The 20,964-nt window shown below is 49.3% G+C and overlaps 1 protein-coding gene across 2 annotated transcripts in view; it reads right to left on the reverse strand.

Moving 5' to 3' along the window:
• The window catches only part of MED13 (mediator complex subunit 13), a 411,382-nt gene that overhangs the window by 59,344 nt on the left and 331,074 nt on the right, over positions 1–20,964 (reverse strand). The gene's annotated exons all lie outside the window — the stretch shown is intronic.

A 20,964-nucleotide genomic window follows, 5' to 3' on the forward strand; every position in this document is an offset into this window, starting at 1 on the left:
TCCCCCTCGTCCAGGCTTGCAATAACCGCCCTGAGCGATTCCATCTTGAACTTGAATTTAGTTATGTAAGTGTTCAAGGATTTCAAATTTAAAATGGGTCTCACCGAACCGTCTGGTTTCGGTACCACAAACAGTGTGGAATAGTAGCCCCGGCCTTGTTGAAGTAGGGGTACCTTGACTATCACCTGCTGGGAATACAGCTTGTGAATGGCCGCTAGCACAGCCTCCCTGCCCGATGGAGTCGTCGGTAAGGCTGATTTGAGGAAACGGCGGGGGGGAGGCGCTTCGAATTCCAGCTTGTACCCCTGAGATACTACTTGAAGGATCCAGGGATCCACCCGTGAGCGAGCCCACTGATCGCTGAAATTCTTGAGGCGGCCCCCCACCGTACCTGGCTCCGCCTGTGGAGCCCCACCGTCATGCGGCGGATTTGGAAGAAGCGGGGGAGGACTTTTGGTCCTGGGAACCTGCTGTGTGTTGCAGCTTTTTCCCCCTTCCTCTGCCTCTAGACAGAAAGGACCCGCCTTTTCCTCGCCTGTTTTTCTGGGGTCGAAAGGACTGTACCTGGTAATACGGTGCTTTCTTAGGCTGTGAGGGGACATGGGGCAAAAATGCAGACTTCCCAGCCGTTACTGTGGAAACAAGGTCTGAGAGACCTTCCCTGAATAACTCCTCACCCTTATAAGGCAAAACTTCCATGTGCCTTTTAGAATCTGCATCTCCTGTCCACTGCCGAGTCCATAAGCCTCTCCTAGCAGAAATGGACAAAGCACTTATTCTAGATGCCAGCCGGCAAATCTCCCTCTGTGCATCTCTCATGTATAAGACCGAGTCTTTTATATGCTCTATGGTTAGCAATATAGTGTCTCTGTCTAGGGTGTCAATATTTTCCGACAGGGAATCTGACCAAGCAGCAGCAGCACTGCACATCCAGGCTGAAGCAATAGCTGGTCTCAGTATAACACCAGTGTGTGTGTATATAGATTTTAGGATAGCCTCCTGCTTTCTATCAGCAGGTTCCTTTAGGGCGGCCGTATCCGGAGACGGTAGTGCCACCTTTTTAGACAAACGTGTGAGCGCTTTATCCACCCTAGGGGGAGTTTCCCAACGTGACCTATCCTCTGGCGAGAAAGGGAACGCCATTAGTAATTTTTTTGAAATCACCAATTTTTTATCGGGGAAAGCCCACGCTTCTTCACACACCTCATTCAATTCCTCAGATGGGGGAAAAACTATAGGTAGTTTTTTCTCCCCAAACATAATACCCTTTTTTGAGGTACCTGGGTTTATATCAGTAAGGTGTAATACCTCTTTCATTGCCTCAATCATGCCACAAATGGCCCTAGTGGACATTAAATTTGACTCATCGTCGTCGACACTTGCATCAGTATCCGTGTCGACATCTGTGTCTGCCATCTGAGGTAGTGGTCGTTTCAGGGCCCCTGACGGCCTTTGAATCGTCTGGGCAGGCACGAGCTGAGAAGCCGGCTGTCCCGCATTTGGCATGTCGTCAAATTTTTTATGTAAGGAGTCGACACTTGCACGTAATTCCTTCCATAAATCCATCCACTCAGGTGTCTGCCCCGCAGGGGGTGACATCACATTTATAGGCATCTGCTCCGCCTCCACATAAGTCTCATCAAACATGTCGACACAGCCGTACCGACACACCGCACACACACACACACACACACACACACACACACACACACACACACACACACACACACACACACACACACACACAGGGAATGCTCTTAAAGGAGACAGGACCCCACAAAAGCCCTTTGGGGAGACAGAGAGAGAGTATGCCAGCACACACCAGAGCGCTATAATAATACAGGGACTAACTGAATTATGACCCTTTATAGCTGCTTATTATATTAAACTGCGCCCAAATTTAGTGCCCCCCTCTCTTTTTTACCCTTTCTGTAGTGTAGACTGCAGGGGAGAGTCAGGGAGCTTCCTTCCAGCGGAACTGTGAGGGAATAATGGCGCCAGTGTGCTGAGGGAGAAGGCTCCGCCCCTTTTTCGGCGGCCTTTTCTCCCGCTTTTTTCTGTATTATGGCAGGGGTAATTACCACATATATAGCCTTTGGGGCTATATATTGTGGTTATTTTGCCAGCCAAGGTGATATTATTGCTTCTCAGGGCGCCCCCCCCCCCCCCAGCGCCCTGCACCCTCAGTGACCGGAGTGTGAAGTGTGTATGAGGAGCAATGGCGCACAGCTGCAGTGCTGTGCGCTACCTTGGTGAAGACTGAAGTCTTCTGCCGCCGATTTTCCGGACCATCTTCATGCTTCTGGCTCTGTAAGGGGGACGGCGGCACGGCTCCGGGAACGAACACCAAGGACGAGTCCTGCGGTCGATCCCTCTGGAGCTAATGGTGTCCAGTAGCCTAAGAAGCCCAAGCTAGCTGCAAGCAGGTAGGTTCGCTTCTTCTCCCCTTAGTCCCTCGATGCAGTGAGCCTGTTGCCAGCAGGTCTCACTGTAAAATAAAAAACCTAATTTAAACTTACTTTCTAGCAGCTCAGGAGAGCTCCTAGTGTGCAACCAGCTCGGGCCGGGCACAGAAATCTAACTGAGGTCTGGAGGAGGGGCATAGAGGGAGGAGCCAGTGCACACCAGATAGTACCAAATCTTTCTTATAGAGTGCCCAGTCTCCTGCGGAGCCCGTCTATTCCCCATGGTCCTTACGGAGTCCCCAGCATCCACTAGGACGTTCGAGAAATAAAACATTAAAAAAGCTCATATAGTAAAGCAAAAGAACAGCAGTCAAATCAAATTTTTGGATGGACAACCAAATAAATTAGATAGTGGAAATTTATAATATCTACCTATAATATAAAGTGACAGTAAAAATATGCACTATAGTGCATACTTACGTGCTCCAAGGCATTTTGGGACCCCACTTAAAAAATAAATAAAATGAGCGGGTTCTGCAGGACACACTGTGCAGCCAATAAACATTCACAGCATCTCTCACCGCGGGCAGTGATGTCCTCATCCAACCGCCACCTCAGACATATGTCCTCCCATCTATGCACACCAGTGCACAGCACGCAGATCTAGAGGTGTGACTGTGTGCGCGTCAGGGGAGAGCTTGCTGGTGTGACCAGAGCTGCAGTGTCTGCAGAGCTGTGGTGGCGCTGCCAAGGCTACAGTGTAGCTGAATCAGCAGATCAGTGTTCATCAGCGCTTTCTACCTCTACCTGATGCTGGACCGGTGGCCGTCTGACCAGCCAAGAAATCCCCACAGAGAGGGGACCTTCCCGAAGGTGAGAGAGACGCCCACACCTGACCTTGGGTCTTGTGGCCTTTTCTGCAATGTGCTGCAGGCCATATCAGCTCCAGGATGTGGCTGCAGCACACAAGTATATTACAGGGTTTCGGTGCAGATAGCACCAAGCTCTCCATATAAAGCGCGAGTCTGAGCTCCAGCAGAATGCTACACCAATTTGCTCAACCTAAACTACAGGTCAGCTCCATGTGTCAGACACTCGCCCTGGCTCCTGGGGTTTACCTTAGATAATACAGGCCGCTGAGGGCAGTGCGGGTTTTGTCTGAGACTCCTCACCAGTGACCTACATATACCCATCTTAATCGGGAGGATTTGAGGTAGCTTATGACTTCTACAGAATTGAACACATTGTCATTAATCCAACATATTAGGGCATTTTCTTTGGCTGTATCAGATTTATTATGTTTTGTGTCCAGTAGAATTACTATAATTGCCTTATGGCAAGAGCCTCCCCTCATCCCCGCTAACTATGTATATTTTTTATTGTATGTATCCTCTTGCATACAGGAGATTCCTGGGTCCATGACACAAATACTGCAGAAAATCTGCACCATTGTTTTGTTTTAATAAACACTGCTTCTATAAACGCTAGAAGGTCCGTGTACAGGCCTGCTGGTGCTGTTGCATGGTGAACAGGATTTAGTACTGCAACTCTCCTTACCCCCACATACCTCCCAACTGTCCCGATTTTCGCGGGACAGTCCCGGTTTTTGGGGACTGTCCCGCTGTCCCACTCGCGGGCCGCAGTGTCCTGCGGTGGTGGGGGGGGGACAGTTGGGAGGCTCTGTCTGTCGCTGCCCTGCTTAGCAGAGCAGCGGTGAATAGACGCTGTGCGCATGCGCACAGCGTCTATTCAGTGCAGACAGGTGGAGAGGGGGCATGCCAGCGGCTCACAGAGCGCTGGGCATGACCCCTCAGTGACGAAACGGGGGCGTGGCTCGGGATTGCGGTCCTCCCGCGAAGCCACGCCCCCTTGTCATATGCCACACCCCTTTTCGGGAGCGCGCGCGACTTCGCTGCGCGTGTGTCCCTCTTTGGAAGGGGGCAAAGTTGGGAGGTATGCCCCCAGTACTGCCCCAGTTATCTACCCTTACCCTCTCCCTACCTCAACTGCTGCCAGCCCCCAGCACTGCCCCAACTGCTGCCTGTCCTCACTCACCTCTAACCCCTCCTTGCCTCAACCTCCAGCCCTACCCCAAGTGCTGCCTACCACCAGCACTGCCCATGCTGCAACCTGACTCCACCCCCAGCACTCTCAAAAATGCTACCAGCTCTGCCCCAGCACCGAGTCTGTTGTCTATGTAGGCTCAAGACAACTTATTTATAAGCACTGTCAGTACTAAAAAGGTGTGATGTCCCAATGTGTATGGTAGCCTATGTGTAAGGCATGAGGGGAGGTCTAATGGCATATCGGGAGCTCAAAAGCATAAATTTTATCCTGCTCAGTGTGATCACTAATATCTATGGGGCTGATTCAACTGTTTTCCCCCACGGCTACCACTAGGGGGCGGAAAAACTTAACAGCAGTTCAATCGTTGCTCCGTTTAGAGGCATGGTAGCCGCAAGGATGAAATTTCTTCTCACAGCCTCCTGAGGTGTGAGAAGAATGGTACGCTAAGTCGGCACTTTGGGTGTCCGAGCAGGAGATTGGATGCCCAAAGCGGGACTTTAGAATGCTTTAGCTGTTTTACGTGACTAAACCCTGTCTGTTTGAGTGCAACATGCGTTATATGAATGTGCACCCAAACAATTGTTTTGTGACAATTAGACAACCCAAACAATTGAATTAAGGGGCGTACACACATAGAGATGTGTCCCAGAGATGTGTGCTGAGCGAGGGGAAAAAAACCAAAATGCTCATTTCACCCAGCGGTGAAGTGAGCGATCTGACTAAATCTGGCATGCATGCAGGACAATCTAGAGTAAGCAATAGCAACGTGCGGGGCAGTGCATCACTAGGAGGTATACACACGTAGCGATGTGTGCTTAATTTAAGCACACATCTCTACGTGTGTATCCCCCTTATGTCCCATTATTATATATTATATTAGAGCGCTCACCCTCTCTCTAGACCCCCTCTACAGAACCCCCCCTCCCCCTCTCTCGATCTAGAGAGCGAGTGGGCGCAAGATCTAGAGCGAGTGGGCGCGAGATCGAGAACGATCTCTCTCTAGATTGCCTCCGCCCCCTCTAGATCTCCCTCTCTCTATTATATAGACTGAGTGGCCTAATTATCATAATCAACAGGCAATTTTATACAAAACAAGTATTACACATATAGTTATGAAGAAGTATGTTTATATCTGTATAAAAAAGGAAAGGTGAAGGTATGTGGAGAATAATGAAGTGCATCTCATCACGTGTAAACACAATCTGACAGACTTTGAAAGTGGAATTATTGTTGGCGCTCACAGCTGCAGTGCATTAGCAAAATGGCTGCACTAGTGAATTGTTCGAGAGTAGTAGTTAAGTTACACCAAGTGGACCGGCAGACAAAAAACTGGCAAGGACTGTGGTCACAAACGGCTACTGGACACTTGAGCGGAATGGAGAGTGGGCAGACTTGTACAGTCCCATAGATGGGTAAATGTGCATCAAATTACGTATAACCGGAATCCAGGACCAATTCACGTGGCCTCTCAATGAACAGAAGCAAGCAAATCATTCAATGCCCACCAAAATGATCTATAACTGAACTATCATACTGAAACACATAAAAAGTCAAATACTAATTAGAAGGGAGTCCACATACTAGTCCATGTAGTTTTATACATTTAACTGAAAAGCTAAGCCAGTGCCAATTGGAATCAACAAGATTCATGTTATTTTTAGGTGTGTGGCGATGAACAATGCTTAAACAACCACCATAATATACCAGTAGGTGGCCCTATTTAGCACTCTGCATCACCCTGAGTTCTTTCTAAGACAGTGATCGGTAACATGATGCAGATCAGGGACTACAGTGGGTGGTCCTCTTACATTCATAGGGGTAGCATATTACTCTAAGGGCCAGATTCAATTAGCCTCAATAATCGATGGAGAGACCCAGATCTGCGTACCAAGCTCTGCGCGTCCAATCTGGTGCCACAAGTATCGCAGTGCTGCTTTCCAACTTCAATCTGCGGAGATCCCATAGAATCAGCGAGATTGGATAAAAACTGTATATAAGTGGGAAGGTCCATCAAACCATCAGGGTGTTCATCAGAAGAGCTCCTGGATCTTTGGTGCATGAGCAGTATCTCGGAAATTGGTGGTTGTGAATAGACATGTCGATGTCAGGCAGGCCCCAGCAGCAAACCAGGAGTTGAAAGATGTCCAGAAATAAGGCCCACCTCACCCAAATGAACATCATGGTAGCTGAGAAAGTCTGACTCCCAATATTGCACTCCGGGGGTGTACACCACTGCAAGAGCCAGAAGAGGACGCTTTGCCCATCGAAGGATTCTACTCAATTACACCATGGCGGCGCAACTGCAAGTATCTCCCTGTTGATTTCTGAAGACTGTCGTGTTGTCTTTCTGAACCTTTACTCGCCGATGCGGAGAAGGGACTGTGCCAACTCAAGAATCCTGTAAACCTCTCTGAGTTGCAGGATATTGACGGGTAATCTGCTCTCCTGAACTGTGTTTCTACCCTGGAACGTTTGCTGACAAGTAACCGCCCCCCCACCCCCGAAGACATATGACTGTGGTAAGCAGGACCCAATCCTGGATTCAAAAGGGACGGTCCTTGTCCAAGAACGACTGGTGGAGCCACCACAAGAGGAATAGATTGACTTCCCAAGGAAGAATAATCATCTGTGACCTCAGATGCAGAGGAAAGAGGTTCCACCAGGTCAGGATCTCCAAATATAAGGGACAGGAGTGAAACTGGGCTCCACTATGTTGAACATTGAGACCAGAGACCCCAGGATTTGCATGCAAGTGTGGATGGACACCTGTCATTGGTCTAAGGCACATATCTTGGTCTGTAGGAACTGCAGTTTGAAGCCAAAGAGTAACACTTGTTGGACCCTGGAGCTCAGAAAGGCTACTTCAGCATTTCCTGAGATGGAGTAAAGGAGGTTTTATGCAAATTCATGATCCCACCCATGAATCGGAAGAAGGACCACCGTGAGACAGATCTGGTCATGTAGAACCTCCCGAGACTGGGGCAAGATCAATAGACTGTCCAAATAAAGATTTGTATTCCCTCTCGTCTGAGATATGCTGCCATGACCTTTGTGAAAATCAAAGGAAAGACCAAATGGCGATGCTCGAAACTGAAAAACATCCTCCCACGCCGCAAACCTCAAGAAGCGCTGATGACTGCCTTGGATAGGAATATGTAGATAGGCAACCTGGATATCCAGAAAGGCAATGAAGTCCCGCAGTACCAAAGCCAGAATGATTGAGCACAGAGACTCCATGCGGAACTTGGGAACCTGCAGGTATCTGTTAAGCAACTTCTGGCTGAGGATGGGTCAGAACAAGCCGTCCGACTTATGTACAAGGAAGAGGTTGGTATAGAGACCTGTGTCTCTGAGCCAGGGGAACTGGGGTGACGACCTTGGAAGCCAGAAGGGAGTGGATGAACTCCCGCAGGGCTACTATCTTCCTTTAGAGAATCTGTTCAATGGCTTTAGCTACCCAGGCGGACACAAAGGCAGGGAGCACTATTGTCCCAGCATTAGAATAAACTGCTTTGATGAAATGTTCTAGCTTCTTATCAATCCAATTCTCTAGGGAGGCTGTATTTGGGATAGGAAGGGAAGTAAGCTTTTACCATATTCCCACTCGGTCCGGTCCACAGCTGGAAGTGGATAAAAGGCGGCAATAAGTTTGGATACCAAAACACCTTTATTTGGATGAGCCCATGCTTCCAACTGAGCTTCTCCAAATTTAGCAGATAGGAAACTCAACTACAGCTTTCTTTTGATATTTGAATACAGGGACGTCGGACTTAAGGCCCCCCATCCACTAGTCCGATTTGGGCAGTTTTCTTCAGATTTCGACACATCTGACCATCATATCTGAAGAAAAGTGTCACATCGGATGGCTCTTCCGATCCGATGCGCACTCCCGTGTCAGATATATCTGAACTACAGATCTCTGAGGCTGCCCCAACTATTTATCTGAATCTGAAGAAAACAGGTGCACATCGAATTGTTTTTTTTTACTTCAGATGTATCTGATCAGATTCATCTGAAGCGTCACTTGACTGGCATCTCCCTAGCCACTCCCACCCACCAAGAGGGGGAACAGCGGCAGCAGCAGCATCATCAGATCAATCGCATGTAGCATGTGTGCATCAGATATATCTGATGCGATCTGGCACATGATATATCGCATCAGATATATCTGAAGTGAATGTAATTAAAGTTAAAGCCAGGGTCTGATCCAATTCCCGGGCACTGCGTAGAACAGATGTGTCTGGTGGGTCTGCGATTGGAAGGGAACCTTTGTCTAGCATGTTTTGGAAAGAATCAGACACTTGAGCCATACAAGGTCTGAACCCAGGCGGTTTAATGGTTGTGGTGTACAAAGATGCCTGCGCAGGCATGACTGTGGCTGCCTGAACCACCACAGTAGAGAGATTGGCCAAGAGAGGCAGGCTAGAAGCTGCAAACTGGTGAACTAGCTGTTGCATTACCTGCGAAAGTAAGGAGGCCCATGCTGGTTCCTGGGAGGAACCTATGGCTGAAGGAACCTCCCTCTATGTAGCTGTAGAACACCGGACACAGACCGTCGGGGTCTTGTACTTGAGGAGAAAGTACATCAGCACAAATCGGACATACAGGTGAAACTCAGAAAATTAGGATATCGTGCAAAAGTTAATTTATGTCAGTAATTCAACTTAAAAGATGAAACTAATATAGAGACTCATTACATGCAAAGTGAGATATTTCAAGCATTTGTTATAATTTTGATGATTGTGGCTTATAGCTTAAGAAAACCCCATATCCCAAAACTCAGAAAATTAGAATATTACATAAAATCAATAAAAAAGAAGAAAATGAAAAAAAGATTTTAAATGCAGGAACGTCGAACCTCTGAAAAGTATAATCATGCATATGTACTCAGTACTTGGTTTGGGCCCCTTATGCATGAATTACTGCCTCAATGCGGCGTGGCATGGATTCTATCAGCCTGTGGCACTGCTGAGGTGTTATGGAAGACTAGGATGCTTCAATAGCGGCCTTCAGCCCCTTCTGCATTGTTCGGTCTCATGTCTCATCTTTTGGTAATGCCCCATAGATTCTCTATGGGGTTCAGGTCAGGCAAGTTTGTTGGCCAATCCAGCACAGTAATCCTAAGGTCATTGAACCAGGTTTTGGTACTTTTGGCAATGTGGTCTGGTACAAAGTCCTGCTGGAAAATGAAGTCAGCATCTCTATAAAGTCTGCTGAAGGAAGCATGAAGTGCTCTAAAAATTAATGGTACACGGCTGCGCTGACTGTGGACTTAATAAAGCACAGGATATTGTAGCTACCGTCTAAGTGACAAGGAACAATGCAATAGTTTGCGTGACCAGCAGCGAGGTAAATGTCAAAACAGAGATAAGAGTAAAATACCCATCACTCCTAAAACTAAATAAAACCATAAGGAAGAAAATTTTATATATATAATAAGAATTTACTCACCGGTAATTCTATTTCTCGTAGTCCGTAGTGGATGCTGGGAACTCCGTAAGGACCATGGGGAATAGCGGGCTCCGAAGGAGGCTGGGCACTCTAGAAAGATTTATGACTACCTGGTGTGCACTGGCTCCTCCCACTATGACCCTCCTCCAAGCCTCAGTTAGGACACTGTGCCCGGACGAGCTGACATAATAAGGAAGGATTTAGAATCCCGGGTAAGACTCTTACCAGCCACACCAATCACACCGTACAACTCGTGATACTTTATCCAGTTTGACAGTATGAAAACAACTGAGCCTCTCAACAGATGGCTCAACAATAACCCTTTAGTTAACAATAACTATTTACAAGTATTGCAGACAATCCGCACTTGGGATGGGCGCCCAGCATCCACTACGGACTACGAGAAATAGAATTACCGGTGAGTAAATTCTTATTTTCTCTGACGTCCTAGTGGATGCTGGGAACTCCGTAAGGACCATGGGGATTATACCAAAGCTCCCAAACGGGCGGGAGAGTGCGGATGACTCTGCAGCACCGAATGAGAGAACTCCAGGTCCTCCTCAGCCAGGGTATCAAATTTGTAGAATTTTGCAAACGTGTTTGCCCCTGACCAAGTAGCTGCTCGGCAAAGTTGTAAAGCCGAGACCCTTCGGGCAGCCGCCCAAGATGAGCCCACCTTCCTTGTGGAATGGGCATTCACAGATTTTGGCTGTGGCAGGCCTGCCACAGAATGTGCAAGCTGAATTGTACTACAAATCCAGCGAGCAATAGACTGCTTAGAAGCAGGAGCACCCAGCTTGTTGGGTGCATACAGGATAAACAGCGAGTCAGATTTTCTGACTCCAGCCGTCCTGGAAACATATATTTTCAGGGCCCTGACAACGTCTAGCAACTTGGAGTCCTCCAAATCCTTAGTAGCCGCAGGCACCACAATAGGCTGGTTCAGGTGAAACGCTGACACCACCTTAGGGAGAAATTGGGGACGAGTCCTCAATTCTGCCCTATCCATATGGAAAATCAGATAAGGGCTTTTACATGATAAAGCCGCCAATTCTGACACTCGCCTGGCTGAAGCCAAGGCCAATAACATGACCACTTTCCACGTGAGATATTTCAGATCCACGGTTTTTAGTGGCTCAAACCAATGTGATTTTAAGAAGCTCAACATCACGTTGAGATCCCAAGGTGCCACAGGAGGCACAAATGGGGGCTGAATATGCAGCACTCCTTTCACAAATGTCTGAACTTCAGGTACGGAAGCTAGTTCTTTTTGAAAGAAAATCGACAGAGCCGAGATCTGTACTTTAATGGAGCCTAGTTTTAGGCCCATATTCACTCCTGCTTGCAGGAAATGCAGAAATCGACCTAGTTGAAATTCCTCTGTTGGGGCCTTTTTGGCCTCGCACCATGCAACATATTTCCGCCATATGCGGTGATAATGCTTTGCCGTAACATCTTTCCTGGCCTTAATAAGCGTAGGAATGACTTCTTCCGGAATACCCTTTTCCTTTAGGATCCGGTGTTCAACCGCCATGCCGTCAAACGCAGCCGCGGTAAGTCTTGGAACAGACAGGGCCCCTGCTGTAGCAGGTCCTGTCTGAGCGGTAGAGGCCACGGGTCCTCTGAGAGCATTTCTTGAAGTTCCGGGTACCACGCTCGTCTTGGCCAATCCGGAACCACGAGAATGGTGTTTACTCCTCTCTTTCTTATTATTCTCAATACCTTTGGTATGAGAGGCAGAGGAGGGAACACATAAACCGACTGGTACACCCACGGTGTCACTAGAGCGTCCACAGCTACCGCCTGAGGGTCCCTTGACCTGGCGCAATATCTTTTTAACTTTTTGTTGAGGCGGGACGCCATCATGTCCACCTGTGGTTTTTCCCAACGGTTTACCAGCATCTGGAAGACTTCTGGATGAAGTCCCCACTCTCCCGGGTGGAGGTCGTGTCTGCTGAGGAAGTCTGCTTCCCAGTTGTCCACTCCCGGAATGAACACTGCTGACAGTGCTAGTACATGATTCTCCGCCCATCGGAGAATTCTTGTGGCTTCTGCCATCGCCATCCTGCTTCTTGTGCCGCCCTGTCGATTTACATGGGCGACTGCCGTGATGTTGTCTGACTGGATCAGCACCGGCTGGTGTAGGAGCAGGGATTTTGCTTGACTTAGGGCATTGTAGATGGCCCTTAGTTCCAGAATATTTATGTGAAGGGAAGTCTCCTGACTCGACCATAGTCCTTGGAAGTTTCTTCCCTGTGTGACTGCCCCCCAGCCTCGAAGGCTGGCATCCGTGGTCACCAGGACCCAGTCCTGTATGCCGAACCTGCGGCCCTCTAGAAGATGGGCACTCTGCAGCCACCACAGTAGAGACACCCTGGTTCTTGGAGACAGGGTTATCAAGCGATGCATCTGAAGATGCGATCCGGACCACTGGTCCAACAGGTCCCACTGAAAGATTCTGGCATGGAACCTGCCGAAGGGAATTGCTTCGTAAGAAGCCACCATCTTTCCCAGGACCCGCGTGCAGCGATGCACTGATACTTGTTTTAGTTTCAGGAGGTCTCTGACTAGAGATGACAACTCCCTGGCTTTCTCCTCCGGGAGAAACACTTTTTTCTGGACTGTATCCAGAATCATACCCAGGAACAGTAGTCGTGTCGTCGGAACCAGCTGTGACTTCGGGATATTCAGAATCCAGCCGTGCTGGTGCAGCACCTCCTGAGATAGTGCTACTCCCACCAACAACTGTTCCTTGGACCTCGCTTTTATTAGGAGATCGTCCAAGTACGGGATAATTAAAACTCCCTTTTTTCGAAGGAGTATCATCATTTCCGCCATAACCTTGGTAAATACCCTCGGTGCCGTGGACAGTCCAAACGGCAGCGTCTGGAATTGGTAATGGCAATCCTGTACCACAAATCTGAGGTACTCCTGGTGAGGATGGTAAATGGGGACATGCAGGTAAGCATCCTTGATGTCCAGGGATACCATGTAATCCCCCTCGTCCAGGCTTGCAATAACCGCCCTGAGCGATTCCATCTTGAACTTAAATTTTTTTATGTATGTGTTCAAGGATTTCAAATTTAAAATGGGTCTCACCGAACCGTCCGGTACCACAAATAGTGTGGAATAGTAACCCCGGCCTTGTTGAAGTAGGGGTACCTTGATTATCACCTGCTGGGAATACAGCTTGTGAATTGCCGCTAGCACCGCCTCCCTGTCTGAGGGAGCAATCGGCAAGGCAGATTTTAGGAACCGGTGGGGTGGAGACGCCTCGAATTCCAGTTTGTACCCCTGAGATACTATTTGAAGGATCCAGGGATCCACCTGTGAGCGAGCCCACTGATCGCTGAAATTTTTGAGGCGGCCCCCCACCGTACCAGGCTCCGCCTGTGGAGCCCCACCGTCATGCGGCGGACTTGGCAGAAGAAGCGGGGGAGGACTTTTGCTCCTGGGAACCTGCTGTTTGTTGCAGCCTTTTTCCCCTACCTCTGCCTCTGGATAGAAAAGACCCGCCTTTTCCACGCCTGTTTTTCTGGGTCCGAAAGGACTGAACCTGATAAAACGGCGCCTTCTTAGGCTGTGAGGGGACATGGGGTAAAAATGCTGACTTCCCAGATGTTGCTGTGGAAACTAGGTCCGAGAGACCATCCCCAAATAATTCCTCACCCTTATATGGCAACACTTCCATGTGCCTTTTAGAATTTCATCTCCTGTCCACTGGCGAGTCCATAAGCCTCTCCTAGCAGAAATGGACAATGCACTAACTTTAGATGCCAGTCGGCAGATTTCCCTCTGTGCATCTCTCATATATAAGACTGAGTCTTTTATATGGTCTATGGTTAACAGGATCGTGTCTCTGTCTAATGTGTCAATATTTTCTGACAGTTTATCTGACCACGTAGCGGCAGCACTGCACATCCAAGCTGACGCAATAGCTGGCCTAAGTATAATGCCTGAGTGTGTATATACAGACTTCAGGATCGCCTCCTGCTTTCTATCAGCAGGTTCCTTGAGGGCGGCCGTATCCGAGACGGTAGTGCCACCTTTTTTGACAAACGTGTGAGCGCTTTATCCACCCTAGGAGGTGTTTCCCAACGTGACCTATCCTCTGGCGGGAAAGGGAACGCCATTAGTACCTTCTTAGGAATTACCAATTTTTTATCAGGGAAAGCCCACGCTTCTTCACACACTTCATTTAATTCATCTGATGGGGGAAAAACTACAGGTAGTTTTTTCTCCCCAAACATAATACCCTTTTTAGTGGTACCTGTATTTATATCAGAAATGTGTAAAACCTCTTTCATTGCCTCAATCATGCAGTGAATGGCCTTAGTGGGCATCAGGTTAGACTCATCGTCGTCGACACTGGTGTCAGTATCAGTGTCGACATCTGGGTCTGCGGTCTGAGGTAGCGGGCGTTTTAGAGCCCCTGATGACCTGTGCGACGCCTGGGCAGGCACGAGCTGAGAAGTCGGCTGTCCCACATTTGGCATGTCGTCAAATTTCTTATGTAAGGAGTCTATACGTGCACTCATTTCTTTCCATAAGCTCAACCACTCAGGTGTCTGCCCCGCAGGGGGTGACATCCGTTCTAAAGGCATCTGCTCCGTCTTCACATCATTATCCTCATCAAACATGTCGACACAGCCGTACCGACACACCGCACACACACAAGGAATGCTCCAACAAAGGACAGGACCCACAAAAGCCCTTTGGGGGGACAGAGTGAGAGTATGCCAGCACACACCAGAGCGCTATATAATGTAGGGACTAACTGAGTTATGTCCCCTATAGCTGCTTTTTTATATATAATTTATACAGCGCCTAAATTTAGTGCCCCCCCTCTCTTTTTTTACCCTTTTCTGTAGTGTAGACTGCAGGGGAGAGCCTGGGAGCTTCCTTCCAGTGGATCTGTGAAGGAGAAATGGCGCCAGTGTGCTGCAGGAGATAGCTCCGCCCCTTTTCCGCGGCCTATTCTCCCGCTTTTTTCTGGATTCTGGCAGGGGTATTTTCCACATATATAGCCTCTAGGGCTATATATTGTGGTATTTTTGCCAGCCAAGGTGATATAATTGCTTCTCAGGGCGCCCCCCCCCCAGCGCCCTGCACCCTCAGTGACCGGAGTGTGAAGTGTGTGAGGAGCAATGGCGCACAGCTGCAGTGCTGTGCGCTACCTTGGAGAAGACTGATGTCTTCTGCCGCCGATTTTCCGGACCTCTTCTTGCTTCTGGCTCTGTAAGGGGGACGGCGGCGCGGCTCCGGGACCGAACACCAAGGACTGGGCCTGCGGTCGATCCCTCTGGAGCTAATGGTGTCCAGTAGCCTAAGAAGCCCAATCCGGCTGCAAGCAGGCGAGTTCGCTTCTTCTCCCCTTAGTCCCTCGCTGCAGTGAGCCTGTTGCCAGCAGGTCTCACTGAAAATAAAAAACCTAAGTCTATCTTTCTTTCTAAGAGCTCAGGAGAGCCCCTAGTGTGCATCCAACCTCGGCCGGGCACAAAATCTAACTGAGGCTTGGAGGAGGGTCATAGTGGGAGGAGCCAGTGCACACCAGGTAGTCATAAATCTTTCTAGAGTGCCCAGCCTCCTTCGGAGCCCGCTATTCCCCATGGTCCTTACGGAGTTCCCAGCATCCACTAGGACGTCGGAGAAAATAATATTTTACTTACCGGTAAATCTATTTCTCGTAGTCCGTAGTGGATGCTGGGGACTCCGTAAGGACCATGGGGAATAGACGGGCTCCGCAGGAGACCGGGCACTTTAAGAAAGAATTAGGATACTGGTGTACACTGGCTCCTCCCTCTATGTCCCTCCTCCAGACCTCAGTTAAGGAAACTGTGCCCGGAAGAGCTGACAGTACAAGGAAAGGATTTTGGAATCCAGGGTAAGACTCATACCAGCCACACCAATCACACCGTATAACTCGTGATAAACTTACCCAGTTAACAGTATGAACAACAACAGAGCATCAGATAACCCTGATGCAACCATAACATAACCCTTATTTAAGCAATAACTATATACAAGTATTGCAGAAGAAGTCCGCACTTGGGACGGGCGCCCAGCATCCACTACGGACTACGAGAAATAGATTTACCGGTAAGTAAAATCTTATTTTCTCTAACGTCCTAGTGGATGCTGGGGACTCCGTAAGGACCATGGGGATTATACCAAAGCTCCCAAACGGGCTGGAGAGTGCGGACGACTCTGTAGCACCGAATGAGCAAACACAAGGTCCTCCTCAGCCAGGGTATCAAACTTGTAGAACTTTGCAAAAGTGTTTGAACCTGACCAAGTAGCCGCTCGGCAAAGCTGTAATGCCAAGACCCCTCGGGCAGCCGCCCAAGAAGAGCCCACCTTCCTTGTGCAGTGGGCTTTTACTGATTTTGGAAGCGGCAATCCAGCCGCAGAATGAGCCTGCTGAATCGTGTTACAGATCCAGCGAGCAATAGTTTGCTTTGAAGCAGGAGCAGCCAGCTTGTTGGATGCATACAGGATTAACAGCGACTCAGTTTTCCTGACTCTAGCCGTTCTGGCTACATAAATCTTCAAAGCCCTGACTACATCCAGTAACTCGGAATCCTCCCAGTCACGAGTAGCCACAGGCACCACAATAGGTTGGTTCATATGAAAAGATGGCAGAAATTGTGGACGAGTCCGCAATTCTGAACTGTCCATATGGAAAACCAGATAGGGGCTTTTATGTGACAAAGCCGCCAATTCTGACACACGCCTAGCCGAAGCCAAGGCTAATAACATGACCACCTTCCACGTGAGATATTTTAACTCCACGGTTTTAAGTGGCTCAAACCAGTGTGATTTCAGGAAACTCAACACCACGTTAAGATCCCAAGGTGCCACTGGGGGCACAAACGGGGGCTGAATATGCAGCACTCCCTTTACAAACGTCTGAACTTCAGGAAGAGAAGCCAGTTCTTTTTGAAAGAAAATGGATAGGGCCGAAATCTGGACCTTAATGGACCCCAATTTTAGGCCCAAAGTCAGTCCCGACTGTAGGAAGTGAAGGAAACGGCCCAGCTGGAATTCCTCTGTAGGGGCATTCCTGGCCTCACACCAAGCAACATATCTTCGTCATATACGGTGATAATGTTTAGCCGTCACGTCCTTCCTAGCCTTTATCAGCGTAGGAATAACCTCATCCGGAATGCCTTTTTCTGCTAGGATCCGGCGTTCAACTGCCATGCCGTCAAACGCAGCCGCGGTAAGTCTTGGAACAAACAGGGTCCCTGTTGTAACAGATCCTGTCTTAGAGGTAGAGGCCATGGGTCCTCTGTGAGCATTTCTTGTAGCTCTGGATACCAAGTCCTTCTAGGCCAATCCGGAACAATGAGTATTGTTCTCACTCCTCTTTTTCTTATGATTCTCAGCACCTTGGGTATGAGAGGAAGAGGAGGAAACACATAAACCGACTGGAACACCCACGGTGTCACTAGTGCGTCTACAGCTATCGCCTGAGGGTCTCTTGACCTGGCGCAATACCTCTGTAGCTTTTTGTTGAGGCGGGATGCCATCATGTCCACCTGTGGCAGTTCCCATCGCCTTGCAATCTGCGTGAAGACTTCTTGATGAAGTCCCCACTCTCCCGGGTGGAGGTCGTGTCTGCTGAGGAAGTCTGCTTCCCAGTTGTCCACTCCCGGAATGAACACTGCTGACAGTGCTCGTACGTGATTCTCCGCCCAACGAAGAATTCTGGTGGCTTCCGCCATTGCCACCCTGCTCCTTGTGCCGCCTTGGCGGTTTACATGAGCCACTGCGGTGATGTTGTCTGATTGAATCAGCACCGATTGGTTGCGAAGCAGGGTCTCCGCTTGACTTAGGCCGTTGTATATGGCCCTTAGTTCCAGGATATTGATGTGAAGGCAAGTCTCCTGACTTGACCACAGACCCTGGAAATTTCGTCCCTGTGTGACTGCCCCCCACCCTCGGTGGCTTGCATCCGTGGTCACCAAGATCCAGTCCTGAATGCAGAATCTGCGGCCCTCGAGAAGGTGAGCACTCTGCAGCAACCACAGAAGAGACACCCTGGCCCTGGAGGATAGGGTGATCAGCCGATGCATCTGTAGATGCGATCCGGACCACTTGTCCAACAGATCCCATTGAAAGGTCCTCGCATGGAACCTGCCGAAGGGAATGGCCTCGTATGACGCCACCATCTTTCCCAGGACTCGCGTGCAGTGATGCACCGACACCTGTTTTGGTTTTAAGAGGTCTCTGACCAGTGTCATGAGTTCCTGAGCCTTCTCCGTCGGGAGAAAAACCTTCTTCTGGTCTGTGTCCAGAATCATGCCCAGGAAGGGCAGACGCGTCGTAGGAATCAGCTGCGACTTTGGAATATTCAGAATCCAGCCGTGCTGTTGTAACACTTCCCGAGAGCGTGCTACGCTGATCAGCAACTGCTCTCTGGACCTCGCCTTTATGAGGAGATCGTCCAAATATGGGATAATTGTGACTCCCTGCTTTCGCAGGAGCACCATCATTTCTGCCATTACCTTGGTAAATATTCTCGGTGCCGTGGACAGACCAAACGGCAACGTCTGGAATTGGTAATGACAATCCTGTACCACAAATCTGAGGTACTCCTGATGGAGGTGGATAAATGGGGACATGAAGGTAAGCATCCTTTATGTCCAGAGACACCATAAAATCCCCTTCCTCCAGACTTGCGATGACCGCTCTGAGCGATTCCATCTTGAACTTGAACCTTTTCAGGTATATGTTCAGGGATTTTAAATTCAATATGGGTCTGACCGAACCGTCCGGTTTCGGTACCACAAACATTGTCGAATAGTAACCCCTTCCCTGTTGAAGGAGGGGAACCTTTACCACCACCTGCTGGAGATACAATTTGCGAATTGCTGCTAACACTATTTCCCTCTCTATGGGGGAAGCTGGCAGTGCCGATTTGAGGTAACAATGAGGGGGCATCACTTCGAATTCCAGCTTGTAACCCTGAGACACAATCTCTATAGCCCAGGGATCCACCTGTGAGTGAACCCACGTGTGGCTGAAATTTCGGAGACGCGCCCCCACCGGGCCTGGCTCCGCCTGTGGAGCCCCAGCGTCATGCGGCGGATTTAGAGGAAGCCGGGGAGGACTTCTGTTCCTGGGCACTGTATTGTGCAACTTCTTTCCTCTACCCCTGCCTCTGGCAAGAAAGGACGCACCTCGGACTTTCTTGCCTCTATGTGATCGAAAGGATTGCATTTGATAATACGGTGCTTTCTTAGGTTGTGAGGAAATATATGGCAAAAAATTTGACTTTCCAGCAGTAGCTGTGGAGACCAGGTCCGAGAGACCGTCCCCAAACAACTCCTCACCCCTGTAAGGTAAAACCTCCATGTGCCTTTTTGAGTCGGCATCGCCTGTCCATTGCCGAGTCCACAGGACCCTTCTGGCGGAAATCGACATTGCATTTATTCTAGAGCCCAGTAGGCTAATGTCTCTTTAGGCATCGCTCATATATAGGACAGCGTCTTTTATATGCCCCAGGGTCAGTACTATAGTATCCATGTCCAAGGTATCAAGTTCCTCAGATAAGGTATTTGTCCATGCTGCTACAGCACTACACATCCAGGCCGACGCAATCGCCGGCCTTAGTAGGGTACCTGAATGTGTATAAATGGACTTCAGGATACCCTCCTGCTTTCTATCCGCAGCATCTTTTAGGGTGGCCGTATCCTGTGACGGCAGGGCTACCCTCTTGGATAAGAGTGTTAAAGCTTTGTCTACCCTAGGGGAGGATTCCCAGCGTAACCTGTCCGTTGGCGGGAAAGGATACGCCACAAGCATCCGTTTGGAAATCTGCAGTTTTCTATCTGGAGATTCCCAAGCCTTTTCACATAACTCATTTAACTCATGTGAAGGGGGAAAGGTCACCTCTTGTCTTTTTTCCCCATACATATAAACCCTCTTGTCAGGGACTGGGGTTTCCTCTGTGATGTGTAACACATCTTTCATTGCTATAATCATGTAGCGGATGGCTTTAGCCATTTTAGGCTGCAACTTTGCATCATCGCCATCGACACTGGAGTCGGAATCCGTGTCGATATCTGTGTCAACAACTTGGGATAGTGGGCGCTTCTGAGACCCCGACGGCCTCTGCGCTGTAGGATCAGGCATGGGTTGAGACCCTGACTGTCCCAAGGCTTCAGCTTTATCCAACCTTTTATGCAAGGAATTAACATTATCATTTAAAACCTTCCACAAATCCATCCAATCGGGTGTCGGCGCCGTCGGCGGCGACCCCACATTCATTTGTACACGCTCTGTTTCCACATAGCCTTCCTCGTCAAACATGCCGACACAAGCGTACCGACACACCACACACACAGGGGATGCTCTATTTGAAGACCGTTCCCCCACAAGGCCTTTTGGAGAGACAGAGCGAGAGTATGCCAGCACACACCCCAGCGCTATATTACCCAGGAGTCACACAGTAACTTAGTGTTAACCCAATAGCTGCTGTATATACTGTTTTTGCGCCAAATTTATGTGCCCCCCCTCTCTTTTTACTCTCTTTTTACCCTCTTTCTACCGTGATTCTGCAGGGGAGAGCCTGGGGAGCTTCCTCTCAGCGGAGCTGTGGAGAGAAAATGGCGCTGGTGAGTGCCGAGGAAGAAGCCCCGCCCCCTCAGCGGAGGGCTTTTGTCCCGCGTTTTGTGTAAAAATAATGGCGGGGGCTCATGCATATATACAGTGCCCAACTGTATATATGCTGCTTTTGCTAAGAGGAACCTAATTGCTGCCCAGGGCGCCCCCCCCTGCGCCCTACAGTGACCGGAGTGTGTGGGTTTAGTGTGGGAGCAATGGCGCAAAGCTGCAGTGCTGTGCGCTACCTCATATGAAGACTGGAGTCTTCTGCCGCCGATTTCGAAGTCTTCTTGCTTCTGACGCCGGCTTCTGTCTTCTGGCTCTGCGAGGGGGACGGCGGTGCGGCTCCGGGATCGGACGACCAAGGGTGCGTTCCTGTGCACGATCCCTCTGGAGCTAATGGTGCCCAGTAGCCTAAGAAGCAGGACCT

Source organism: Pseudophryne corroboree, chromosome 2, assembly GCF_028390025.1.
Source record: "Pseudophryne corroboree isolate aPseCor3 chromosome 2, aPseCor3.hap2, whole genome shotgun sequence".
Taxonomy (NCBI): domain Eukaryota; kingdom Metazoa; phylum Chordata; class Amphibia; order Anura; family Myobatrachidae; genus Pseudophryne; species Pseudophryne corroboree.